This window comes from Oratosquilla oratoria, chromosome 12, assembly GCF_046742065.1.
Source record: "Oratosquilla oratoria isolate Oo_2021 chromosome 12, ASM4674206v1, whole genome shotgun sequence".
Taxonomy (NCBI): domain Eukaryota; kingdom Metazoa; phylum Arthropoda; class Malacostraca; order Stomatopoda; family Squillidae; genus Oratosquilla; species Oratosquilla oratoria.
The window spans coordinates 24821365-24835035 of record NC_134788.1 but is presented as its reverse complement, the minus strand read 5'-3'; positions in this window follow the sequence as shown (position 1 = coordinate 24835035).

The following is a 13671-nucleotide window of genomic DNA, read 5'->3' as shown; positions in this document are numbered from 1 at the left end:
TTCGAATCCTGCCCAGGGCCGAAATTATTTCGGTATCGCTGTGCCTCGGGTCGTTACTCTGACTCTCGTGGGCGGGGAGTTGGGTGTGTGTGTGTGTGCAAGGTCATAGCATTACCCATAGATCGGACCTACGAGCTCTGAGCTCTCTTCCAGGAGCGAAATAGCTGTCGATCACGAGTCCAACACGTGATCCAAAGACCAAGTGAATACACACACACACACACACATATATATATATATATATATATATATATATGTATATATATATATATATACTAATGATAGTAATAATCTATATACTGTACTTATAAAATTCTGATCATCGTGTTTGTTATCTTGCTTGGTTGAAACCGTCACCCAGCCAATCAGAAGAGATATGACGTCACGACTGAGGACAAGCCAATCAAAAGAAGAGATATGACGTCACGACTGAGGACCAGCCAAGCAGAAGAAGAGATATGACGTCACGACTGAGGACCAGCCAATCAGAAGAAAAGACATGACGTCACGACATCATATGATGCGTAGTGTCCCAAGCAACGACGACGTGTGTCACAATCTTCTGCATTTCACTTCTTATAGCAACGTATCATTTGAATTTTTATTTGACCCAACATATGTATATATATATATATATATATATATATATATATATATATATATATATATATATATATATATATATATGTGTGTGTGTGTGTGTGTGTGTGTGTGTGTGTGTGTGTGTGTGTGTGTGTGTGTGTGTGTGTGTGTGTGTGTTTTAAATAACCCACTGTCGGAGAAACAAAGCAAAAGAAACAGACGAACTTGATATTTCGACCACTGTTGTGGTCCTCTTCAGCATCTGCTGAAGAGGACCACAGTAGTGGTCGAAATATACAGTTCGTCTGTTTCTTTTGCTTTGTTTCTCCGACAGTGGGTTATTTAAAACATTTTACTAAATGTGCTACTACATTTTCGTCTTGTGATATACATACATACATACATATATATATATATATATATATATATATATATATATATATATATATATATATATATATATATATAGTGTAAATGGGCAGGAGGTTTTCCCTCAAGCATACTTCATTAAAATGAATGGCAAGCTTGTTATGACAGCTTCTTGTCGTATTTTTCTCTCTTCCTTAGAGTAATCTTGCCTTCTGTAGGCAGTAACCTTAATAAATCTCCGTATGTCATGCTGTAGAATAACATACATAATTGATAAATTTATGTGTTATTCCACAGCATGACATACGGAGATTTATTAAGGTTACTGCCTACAGAAGGCAAGATTACTCTAAGGAAGAGAGAAAAATACGACAAGAAGCTCTGTCCTAACAAGCTTGCCATTCATTTTAATGAAGATATATATATATATATATATATATACATATATATATATGTGTGTGTGTGTGTGTGTGTGTGTGTGTGTGTGTGTTAGCAACTATGAGGCATAATGAGTTTATTGAAATATTACGAACCGTATAAATCATATGATGCGTAGTGTTCCAAGCAACGACGACATGACGTCACAATCTTCTGCATTTCACTTCTTATAACTAATCAAGTCACTGCCTTTGTCTACTGAATAGAGCATTGTCTTAATTAAGATGTTATTGACCATTTTATCAACAACGTATCATTTGAAATTTTATTTGACCCAATGGGTCACGTGTGGTCTAGTAATTTATATTTCTCTGGAATATTCGACGAGGATTTGTTAGCAAAAGCAATCTAACAGTAGAATTTGAATAGAATTATGGTTATTTTTTCATACATATTTCCATGTAATGTGTTCACTTTCACCTCAATATGTATGAAATAATAAAAGTCACGTAAAAAGACAAAAAGAAAAATACACGAACAAATGAGAAATATTGCATAAGAAAATATCAATTGCGCTGTTTTTTGTAACCAATATTATGACATACTGACTTTTTAGTCAAATTGATATTTCATTTTAATTGTTTTATTAAGTTAATAGGAAATAAATAGACTGGAAAGGTCTATTGCATTTGGGGATAATTATTATTATAGTTGTTATCATTATTGATATTATTACTATCATTATTGTTATTATTATTGTTATTATTATTATTATCATTATTATTATTATTATTATTATTATTATTATTATTATTATTATTATTATTATTATTATTATTATTATTATTATTATTATCATTATTATTATTATTATTATTATTATTATCATTATTTCTATTATTTAGCCAGCATAAAATGTAATAACTACCTCAGGTAGAACAAATTTAATATAAATCAAAATGTAATATAATTCAAATATATCAATATGTACTATTGATTATATGTTCATGATTAATTATGAATTCTAAAATAGAAATTAAAAATATCATAATTAATATATTAAAATATAAAGATTTTTTTTTTTTTTTTTTTGGACCAGCAGTGTTCGGAAGACAATCAGGAAAATGTCGATTGGAGACTTTGTCATCCTGGTAGGACACATTTTTGTCCTGGAAGGTGAAAGTTGTCCTAGTAGGACATATTTTTGTCCTGGTAGGACACACCTATCATCTTGGTAGGACACAATTTTGTCCTCCTGGTTGGACACCGTTGTCATCTGTCTTTCTCCTCCTTTCCCCCCTCTCCCTCCTCTAACCCCTTTCCCCTCCTCTCCCTCCTCCTCCCCTCCCACTTTCCCCCTCTCCCTCCTCTCCCCCTTCCCCTTTTCCCCCTCCCCTCCTCTCCCTCCTCTCCCCCCTTTCCCCTCCTCCTCCCCCTTTTTCCTCTTCCCCTCCCCTCCCCCTTCTCTCTCTCTCTCTCTCTCTCTCTCTCTCTCTCTCTCTCTCTCTCTCTCTCTCTCTCTCTCTCTCTCTCTCTCTCTCTAACCTAATCTAAGCCTAACCTACCTTAATCTAGTTTAACCTAACCTAACCTAACCTTAGTTAACCAAATTTAACTTAAATTGACTCAACCCTGACCTAACGTAACCTATTTAACCCAACTCATCTTAACCCATTCAACTCCGATGACAAGATGTCTTGTCATTTGGTCAAATAAAACAAAAAATCATAAAACACCAAAATGTTTGATCAAACACCAGAAAAATATGACGTCAATCCTCGCTTCGCTCGCAGCGAAGCGAGGACTGACGTCATATTTTTCTGGTGTTTGATCAAACATTTTGGTGTTTTATGATTTTTTGTTTTATTTGACCAAATGACAAGACATCTTGTCATCGGAGTTGAATGAGTTAACCAAACCCGAACAGTGGATAGAGTTGAGATTGATGGTTGACTGGGTCTCTGTTGTTGTGGTTGACAGAGGCGAGTTGACAGTTGATGTTTTTTGTTTTTTATTTTTACGATTTTCTATTTTAATTTTTTGTTTGTTTTGAAATTTGTTTGGAAATTAAAGAGAAAACAAATATAGTATTTAGCCAAAATTGAAGAAAATGATAAAGAAATTAAACTGAATTAAAATTAGATTAAGATTTTTAAAGTTGGGTGGAAGGGAGGGAGTGACAGGGAGGAGGGAGGGGGAAGGGTACTTGCTAACCAGCCGGCTCTCTCTTTCTATCTCTCTCTCTCTTTCTCTCTCTCTCTTTCTATCAATCTATTTTTCTAATTCTTTCTATCTGTCTCTCTCTCTATATTTCTCTCTTTCTATCTCTATCTCTCACTCTATCTCTATCTCTCTCACACTCTCTCTTTCTCTGCCTCTCTCTCACTCTCTCTCTCTCTCTCACTCTCTCTCTATCTCTCACTCTATCTCTCTCTCACACTCTTTCTCTGCCTCTCTCTCTCTCTCTCTCTCTCTCTCTCTCTCTCTCTCTCTCTCTCTCTCTCTCTCTCTCTCACTCTATCTCTATCTCTCACTCTCGACGCTAGCCGGCACACACACACACACACTCCTTTCTTCTCCTCCTCCTCCTCCTCCTACTCTTCTTCTTTTCCTCTTCCTCCTCCTCCTCCTCCTCCTCTTCCACTACTTCCTTTTCTTCCTCCTCCTCCTCCTCTTCCCTCTCCTCTTCCTACTTTCTATCCCTACACTTACTCCTCCTCCTCCTCCTCCTCCTCCTCCTCCTCCGATCATTCTGCTGTGGTACACCCCGTCAGCGAGTGGAAAATTACTTTGCCTCCTCCTCCTCCTCCTCCTCCCTCCTCCCTCCTCCTCTTCTCTCCCTCCTACTTCCCTTCCCTCCCCTCCCTCCCCCTATTCCATATCTTCTCCTCCTCCCTTCCTCTCCCTCCCCTTCCCTCCTCCTTCCCTTCCCCTCCCTCCCTTCCCCTCTTCCTTATCTTCTCCTCTTCCCTTCCTCTCCCTCCCCTTCCCTCCTCCTCCTCCTCCCCTTCCCTTCCTACCCTCCTCTTCCTTATCTCCTCCTCTTCCCTTCCTCTCCCTCCTCCCCTCCATCCTCCTCTTCCCTCCCTCCTCCTCTTCCATACCTTCACCTCCTCTCTTCCTCTCCCTCCCCTTCCCTCCTTCTCCTCCCCTCCCCTTCCTTCCCTCCTCTTCCTTATCTCCTCTTCCCTTCCTCTCCCTCCTCCCCCCAATCCTCTTCTTCCCTCCCTCCTCTTCTTCCATATCTTCTCCTCCTCCTTTCCTCTCCCTCCCCTTCCCTCCTCCTCTTCCTCCTCCTTCCTCCCTTCCTCTCCCCTTCTCTTTTCTCTTCCCCTCCTCTTCATCTCCCCCTCCCTTTTCCTCCTCCTCCTCCTTTCCCCCACCTCCCTTTCCTTCCTCTCCCTCCTTTCCCCCTCCCTGCTTTCCTCCCCAATCCCTTTCCCTCCCCCCCGCCCCCCAGGGGTCAAACCGAACGTCCCATGGGGAAGTTGACCTGACCTGACCTCGGGGGAGCGGCCTCACAGGTGTTGGGAGGAAGAGGAGGAGGAGGAGGAAGAGGGTCAAATGAAGAATTGTCACCCTAGGATAGCCCACATGAAGAATAGTCACCCTAGGATAGCCCACATGAAAAATTGGTACCCTAGGATATCCCACATGAAGAATTGTCACCCTTGTAGAGCCCATATGAAGAATTGTCACCCTAGGATAGCCTATATGAAGAATTGTCACCCTTAGGATAGCGCGCATGAAGAATTGTCACCCTAATGTAGCCCACATGAAGAATCGTCACCCTTGGATAGCCCGCATGAAGAACTGTCACCCTAGGATAGCCTATTATGAAGAAATGTCACCGTAGTATAGCCCGCATGAAGAATTGGCACCCTAGGATAGCCTATATGAAGAATTATCACCCTAGGATAGCCCACATGAAGAATTGGCACCCTGGGATATCTCGCATGAAGAATTGTTACCCTAAGATAGCCCACATAAAGAATTGTCACCCTAGGATAACCCTAGGATTTGGCACCCTAGGATATCCCAGAAGAAGAATCGTCACCCTAGGCTAGCCCACACGAAGAATTATCACCTAGGATAGCCCACACGAAGAATTGTCACCATAGGATAGCCCAAATAAAGAATCGCCATCCTAGGATAGCCCACATGAAGAATTGGCACCCTAGTACAGCCCACATAAAGAATTGTCACCCTAGGATAGTCCCCATGAAGAATTGTCTTCACAGGATAGACCACGTGAAGAATTGTCACCCTAGGATATCCCGCATGAAGAATTGTCACCCTAAGATAGCCCACATGAAGAATTGTCACCCTAGGATAGCCCGCTGGAAGAATTGTCACCCTAGGATATCCCGCATGAAGAATTGTCACCCTAAGATAGCCCACAAGAAGAATTGTCACCCTAGGATATCCCGGATGAAGAATTGTTACCCTAGGATAGCCCACATGAAGAATTGTCACCCTAGGATAACCCACATGAAGAATTGGCACCCTACAATAGCCCATATTAGGAATTGACACCCTAGAATAGCCCACATTAGGAATTGGCACCCTTGGATAGCCCACATGAAGAATTCTGACCCTAGGATAGCTCATATGAAGAATTGTCACCCTAGGCTAGCCCAAATGGAATGGTATAAAATGTGGTGGTAGGAGGGATGATGGTTGGAAAGGCGGTGGTGGTGGTAATGGTGGTGGTGGAAGTACTATACCAGAGTTTGTGGAAACCGAATAGTGTCCCCCCCTAATCCCCCCTTTTTCGGTCATGGGTCGGATTGTTAGGTCTAAACACAAACAAAATCCCATTCTTTATAATCCCACACGTGATGACCAAATCCTCCAGATTTCTAAACATTCTAGGATTTTGATAGTATGAATAAATATACCCTAGATTTATGTTAGAATATACCTTTTCATTTGATAGATTTATTAATGATTGTGAGCCTAGGTTAATTGGAAGGTTACGTTAGGTTAGGTGTGGGATTTTGCCCGATACTGTGTGGGCTAATGACCAGTGGGATTATGACTCTATTTGATCATCTCTTGTTGCAGCAAACACTTCAACTGTGACGTTTGAACTTTAAGAGGAGGCGGTTTATGTCATATTTAACTACAGTCGACTAGTGGACTCCACGAGACACATGAATATAGGACAAAACACCACCTGGACAAAATGCCACCCCGGACAAAACACCACCCCGGACAAAACACCACCCCGGACAAACCACCAACACCCCGGACAAAACACCACCTGGACAAAATACACCCGGACGGGTGAGAAAATATGAGAGGACTGAGGGAGAGGTAGGGAGGGGGAGAAGGTGGAAGAGGAGGGGAGGGGGAGGGAGGGAAGAAGAGGGAGCGGAAGTGGAGGAGGCAAAGTAATTTTCCGCGGTGTGTTTTGTTTTCTCCGGATACGAAGACACACTTGGGTGACTTCGACAGAACAGGTTATGGAGTGTATCTTGAGCCCCATGGCCCTAGAATTGAGGACAATTAGAGTGGTTAACGAATGGAATAAACTTAGTAAACATGTACTGATCTCTGAAACTATCGGTTGTTACTTTATGGATGGGGGTGATAGGTGGTAATGGACATGGAACTGCCTAGTGTAGACCTTAGGGTCTCATGTAGTCTCCTTCATTCTTATGTTGTTCATATTTACAGATTTCTCCTAAGTTTTGCAAAGTCCAGAAGACTAAGGATTGCTTGGTATAGGATGAGTATCAGAGGAGATCGATCAGGTATTTGTTAAGTTTCAATAGAGATCGTTCACTTTACTTGTTATTACCCATTGGAGGATCCTTCAAGGGGCGCTGAGATTTTTTAAACAGATCTTAGACTTGTGGTAGCAACACTGAGACTGAGTATCATGTTAAAGAGAATTCTGTAATATTATCCACCTGGCTATCATCTGGAGAAACTCGTGGATGATGCCTGAGATTAATCATTGTCTTGGATCATGTGTTGGACTCGTTATTGTCAGTTATTACCCAACAGGATGATAGCTCAGAGCTCATACAACACACACACAAACTCCTTGCTCACGAGAGTTAGTGTACCTGCTCGCAGCGCAGCGATACTGAAATTATTTCAGCCCTGAGTGGGAATCAAACTCGGACCGCGGGGTTAGCGGTTGCGGACCCTACCACTGCGCCGTCGAGCCGTGTACTCCTGTGCTCAGGAGTACTCGGAGATATTTTCAGATGGATTCAAAATGCTTGACACCCTTGAGGACCCTGAAGAACTGGGGGATTCCATGTGTAACCCTGAAAGCTGCCGATAAGTGCATTGGAAAGCGTCTAACGTCGAGGAGTGGTGTGGCGTCGCGTGAGATACTACAGAGTATAGAGGTCGCCCGTGTTGGTGACTCAGACACAGGACTCAGAAATGGTAGACAAGAGCCCTTGTGAGGATGGCTAAAGAGAGGAATTCTTGAAGAATCGATGAAGATGCCGACGGCCATCTCAGTGAATATGACCTAAGACCTGTTTATCGAGCCCTGAAGAAACTTGACCCAGGTGACCTCTGTCCGAACAGCTGATGGGTGATTTGTGTCAGACACGGATGGGTGTAGAGCTCACTGGGGGCGAGTACTCCAAAAGACGGACTGCGTCCCTAGCTTGGTGATCGCGGAACGATTGTTGATCCACTGATAAATGAAATTCTACCTTCTTAGAGTGAGGTGAGAGGCTGTGGATAATTTGAAAGGTGGCAAGGCCATGATCCGTGGGTTGATTGCAGTACTATGTGCTGTTGGCCAGTCCAGTACCATCCCATCTGACTGGAAAAAACGTCTGGTATCAGGAAGGGGGAAAGGGATCAGCAGGACTGTAATAACAACCGCGATATTAGAGTGTTCAACGTGTCTGTCATGGTGTTCTCTAAGAGGGGGTTTATACGGTCTAACGGTCCGTCGAACGCGGTTCGACAGACACGTGTTTAAAGTGATGTGTGAACGTGTGAACGGGGTATTTGGTTGTCGAACACAACGTGTTCGACAACCAAATACCCCGTTCACACGTTCACACATCACTTTAAACACGTGTCTGTCGAACCGCGTTCGACGGACCGTTAGACCGTATAAACCCCCTCTTATATTTTCCTCTGATGAAGTTTCAGAGACCTGAACAGTCTAGGTTCGCCCCTGGTTAATCAACAGTTGATCGAGATCTTTGTTGTAGAACGCCTATGTGTTTCAGGAGGTTTTGCTTCCAGACTTTGTCAATCTCAAGACAGGATTTAGTTTAGTGGATCGTGAGTTGTTCACGGATCTTCTGTATATCCGTAGGACTACTGTGATGGTTATTGGTCTTTCGTGTGAGTTAGGAGTAAGGCAAGGATGTGTCCTCACCTCAACACTGTTCGATATATCCATTGGACAGAGTTCTCGATCAATGTCATCGCAGAATAGAGTGCTGTGGATTGGTGATGAGGCATATTCGTCTTTCGTGTGGGTTGAAAATGAGCCAGGGATATGTCCACACCTCAACACCATTTGATATATCCATTGGACAGAGTTGTCTATCAATGTCATCGCGGAGTACTCACTGGTAACACCACCAAGGCCATCGATCTCGTCTTTACTGATGATGCGGTACTTCTTGCGGAGTCGTTGGAGGTCCTGGTTGTGTTCCAGGCGTGTGTAGGGCATACTGTATAATAGAGTTTAGTCTGTTCATGCATGTGATGACGACATTGAGGTCTCGGAAACCTTCACATAACCTCATGCATGCCGTACGGCACTGAATGCTGACTTGAAGAAGGGAAGAATGAATGAGACTGCAACAGACCATAAGGCCTGCACTAGGGAGTTTCATGATTCCATTACATAAGAATGAGACTGCAAGATACCATAAGGCCTACACTAGGCAGTTCCGTGTCCTTTACCACCTATCCTCCCCATCCATAAAGTTACCTAATCTTAAAACAACCCATAGTTTCAGCGCTTGCTACATGGTTACTAAGTTTATTCCATTCGTTAACTACTCTATTGGTAAACCAGTTATTGCCTATTTCCTTCTAGAATCTAAGTTTCTCCGATTTAACTCCACGACTAAGATGTCTGATGGTACCGAGTACCATCAAAGAAACACGATTGGTATTGATGGAAGGGTTTCATAATCAAAGTAACAACTCTTTCGTGAGATTGAATCGAGACCTTTTACCGTCGACTGAATGTCATTTTCTAACACATTATATATTTATCTAGCTCTATACAAAGGGCTTTTCCACCCTTATAAGGAGGGTAGCTAAGTCAAAGGCACGTGCTTACTCCTACTTGTTTCACACCCATCCACTACCCTTTCCTTCCTTTATATACCTCGATTCCAATGAGGAATATGCATTCACTATATATATATATATATATATAGATATATTTTTATATATATATATATATATATATATATATATATATATATGCTAATAAGAACAGGGGTACGTATGTTCACTTATGCAAAGTACACCACTTGGAAAAAAGAAACTAACGAAGCAGAGCGCTTTCGTATATTACATCTCCAGTGCAAAAATTATATTTGTAAAATAATTTCGACATTCCCTTGTGAAGTCACTATATCTTTGTCTATAATAAACAAAATAGAATAAATCCCTTGTGACCTGTTTCCCTTGGAGAAGTAGGAGGAGACTGCAAGAGACCATAAGGCCTACACTTGGCAGTTCCATGTTCCTGAATTTGACCCCATTTTCAGGGTTACCTTCATAAGGGGCAACCCTCTGTGAAGTAGGAGGAGACTGCAAGAGACCATAAGGCCTACACTAGGCAGTTCCATGTTCCTGAATTTGACCCCATTTTCAGGGTTACTTCCATAAGGGGCAACCCTCGGAGAAGTCTGAGGAGACTGCAAGAGACCATAAGGCCTACACTACGCAGTTCCATGTCCTTTAACTCCTGTCAGCCCTATGACAAAGAGGACGAAGAAGAGAACGATCACAGAGGTCCGAGGAAACTGCAAGAGACCATAAGGCCTATACTGGGTAGTTCCATGTCCCTTACCTCCTGTCAGCCATATGACAAAGAGGACGAAGAAGAGAACGACCACAGAACTCTGAGGAGACTGCAAGAGACCATAAGGCCTACACTAGGTAGTTCCATGTCTCTTACCTCCTGTCATCCTTCTCCATAAAGTTATCTTCTCTTAAAACATGGTGAGGATGGTAAGGGGGGCTGTATGGAAGCTTGCTGGTAGAAACCATGACGTCATTCGTTTATCTTGGTTACCATGGCAACCACAAGACGCTACTCTACGATCACCTCTGCCCTGAGTGTTATGGAAGCTTCCAGAATTTTCTAAACAAGTTGGCGATACTTGGGCCTGTTCACATTAGCGGTCTGATCCGCGGCGGTTCAGTTTCTGTTTAAGTTAATGGAGGTGTTCACACACAATCACGTAATTTCTTTCCTTGACTATACGGCACCGCCGCGGTTTTCGCGCGGTTTCCGCGCGGTTTAAACCACTAATGTGAACATGGTATTTTTTAAAGGCGTTATAGCATTGGGCTATTTCTCCTCCAACCTCTGATTCCTTCCCTAAACTCGTGGCGCAGTGGTAGAATTCCCGGCCGCCACTACGGCGGTCCGGGTTCGAATCCCCCCGCCTAGGGCTGAAATAATTTCAGAATCGCTGCGCTGCGAGTCGTTACTCCAACTCTCGTGGGCGGGGAATTGGGTGTGCATGGAAGGTCACAGTATTACCCATAAATCGGTCATACATATGAGCTCTGAGCTCTCTTTCGGGAGGGTAGTAGCTGTCGATCGCGAGTCCAGCACGTGGTCCAAGACCATGGGTGAATCACACACGCACACACACATACACACGCACATAAACATACATACGCACACACATAAGTACATATTTTATTTTATTTTGTGTCATAAGGTGACACACTGTCAGATGACGACGATGTGACACGTCACGTGACATGTTTGTGTCATAAGAGTGTGTCATCATTGCTGGGATAGGCAGTGTCATATTCCTCTCTTTTCTCTCTCTCTCTCTCTCTCTCTCTCTCTCTCTCTCTCTCTCTCTCTCTCTCTCTCTCTCTCTCTCTCTCTCTCTCTCTCTCTCTCTCTCCATCTTTCTCCTCCTCTCTCTTCCCTCTCTAACTCACTCTCTCTTCCCCTCTCTCTCTCTTTCTCTTTCTCCATATCTCTCCCTCCCTTCCTCTCTCTCTCTCTCTCTCTCTCTCTCTCTCTCTCTCTCTCTCTCTCTCTCTCTCTCTCTCTCTCTCTCTCTCTCTCTCTCTCTCTCTCTCTCTCTCTCTCTCTCTTTCCTCCCCCTCTCTATCTCTCCATCTCTCTCCTTCTCTCCCTCCCTCCTCTCTCTTTCTCTCTCTCTCTCTCTCTCTCTCTCTCTCTCTCTCTCTCTCTCTCTCTCTCTCTCTCTCTCTCTCTCTATCTATTTCTCTCTCCTTCACCCTCTTCCTCTCTCGCTCTCTCTCTCACTCTCTCTCTTTCCCCTTCTCTCGCTCTCTCTCTCTCTCTCTCTCTCTCTCTCTCTCTCTCTCTCTCTCCTTCTCTCTCTCTTCCTCTTTTTCACGATACTCTTCCTACGCCCTCTCTCTTCCTCTTCCTCTCTTCCTCCTCCTCCTCCGCCTCCTTTCTTTCTCCTCTTCCTCCTCCACTCCTCCTCTTCCTCTCTTCTTCTTCCTCCTCCTCCTCCTCCTCACCATTCGACACCACGACAATAACTAACCGGGTTCGAGTCCTGTAACTATCTAAATATATAATTTGAAGATGGATTCGATTACGGATGGAGGGAATGGAGGGAGTGGAGGGAAGTGGAGGGAATTGGAGTGGAGTGGAGGGGAATGGAGGGAATTGGAGGGATTGGAGGTAATTGGAGGGAATGGAGGGGAGTGGAGGAAAGTGGAGGGGAATAGTGGGGAGTGGAGGGGAATGGAAGGAATTGGAGGGAGGGGAGGGAATGGAGAGAAAGGAGGGGAATGGAGGGGAATGGAGGGAATGGAGGGAATAGAGGGGAGTGGAGGGAATGGAGGAGAGTGGAGGGAATGGAGGGAAGTGGAGGGGAATGGAGGGAGTGGAGGGGAATGGAGGGAGTGGAGGGAATGGAGGGGAATGGAGGGAGTAGAGGGGAGTGGAGGGAATGGAGGAGAGTGGAGGGAATGGAGGGGAGCGTAGGAAATTAAGGGTAATGGAGGGAAGTGGAGGGGAAAGGAGAGAGTTGGAGGGGAGTGGAGGGAATGGAGGGAATAGAGGGGAGTGGAGGAAATGGAGGAGAGTGGAGGGAATGGAGGGGAGTGGAGGGAATTGAGGGTAATGGAGGGAAGTGGTGGGGAATGGAGGGAATAGAGGGAGTTAGAGGGGAGTGGAGGGAGTGGAGGGAATTGAGGGAACAAAGGGGAGTGGAGGGAATGGAGGAGAGTGGAGGAAATGAAGGGGAATGGAGGGAATAGAGGGAACTGGAGGGAATGGAGGAGAGTGGAGGGAATGGAGGGGAGTGGAGGGAATGGAGGGAACTGGAGGGAATGGAGGAGAGTGGAGGGAATGGAAGGGAGTGGAGGGAATGGAGGGAATATAGGGGGTTGAGGGAAAGGAGGAGAGTGGAGGGGATGGAGGGGAGTGGAGGAAATTGAGGGTAATGGAGGGAAGTGGAGGGGAATGGAGGGAATATAGGGGGTTGAGGGAAAGGAGGAGAGTGGAGGGGATGGAGGGGAGAGGAGGAAATTGAGGGTAATGGAGGGAAGTGGAGGGGAATGGAGGGAATGGAGGGAGTTGGAGGGGATGGAGGAAGTGGAGGGGAGTGGAGGGAAAACATATCTTGTTTAAGAGAATTTACACACACACACACACACACACACACACACACACACACACACACACACACACACACACACACACACACACACACACACACACACACACACACACGTTTATACATACATGTATGTATGTGTATATATATTGTTACTTTCACTGTGACACCAATGTGACATGACTTATTGGTCCGACTGTACTACGTAGTATACAAATCTGTTCACACACACACACACACACACACACACACACACACACACACACACACACACACACACACACACACACACACACGTAAGACTATACTTGGTTGGAATAACTTAACCTCCACTCCCTCCATTCCCTCAATTCCCTCCACTTCCTCCATTCCCCTCCACTCCCTCCATCCCCTCCACTCCATTCATTTCCTCCACTACCTCCATCCCCTCCGACTCCTCCACCCCCTCCACTCTCTCCATTCCCCTCCACTACCTCCATTCCCTCCACTCCCCTCCGTTCCCTCCACTCTCATCCCCTACCCTCCATTCCCC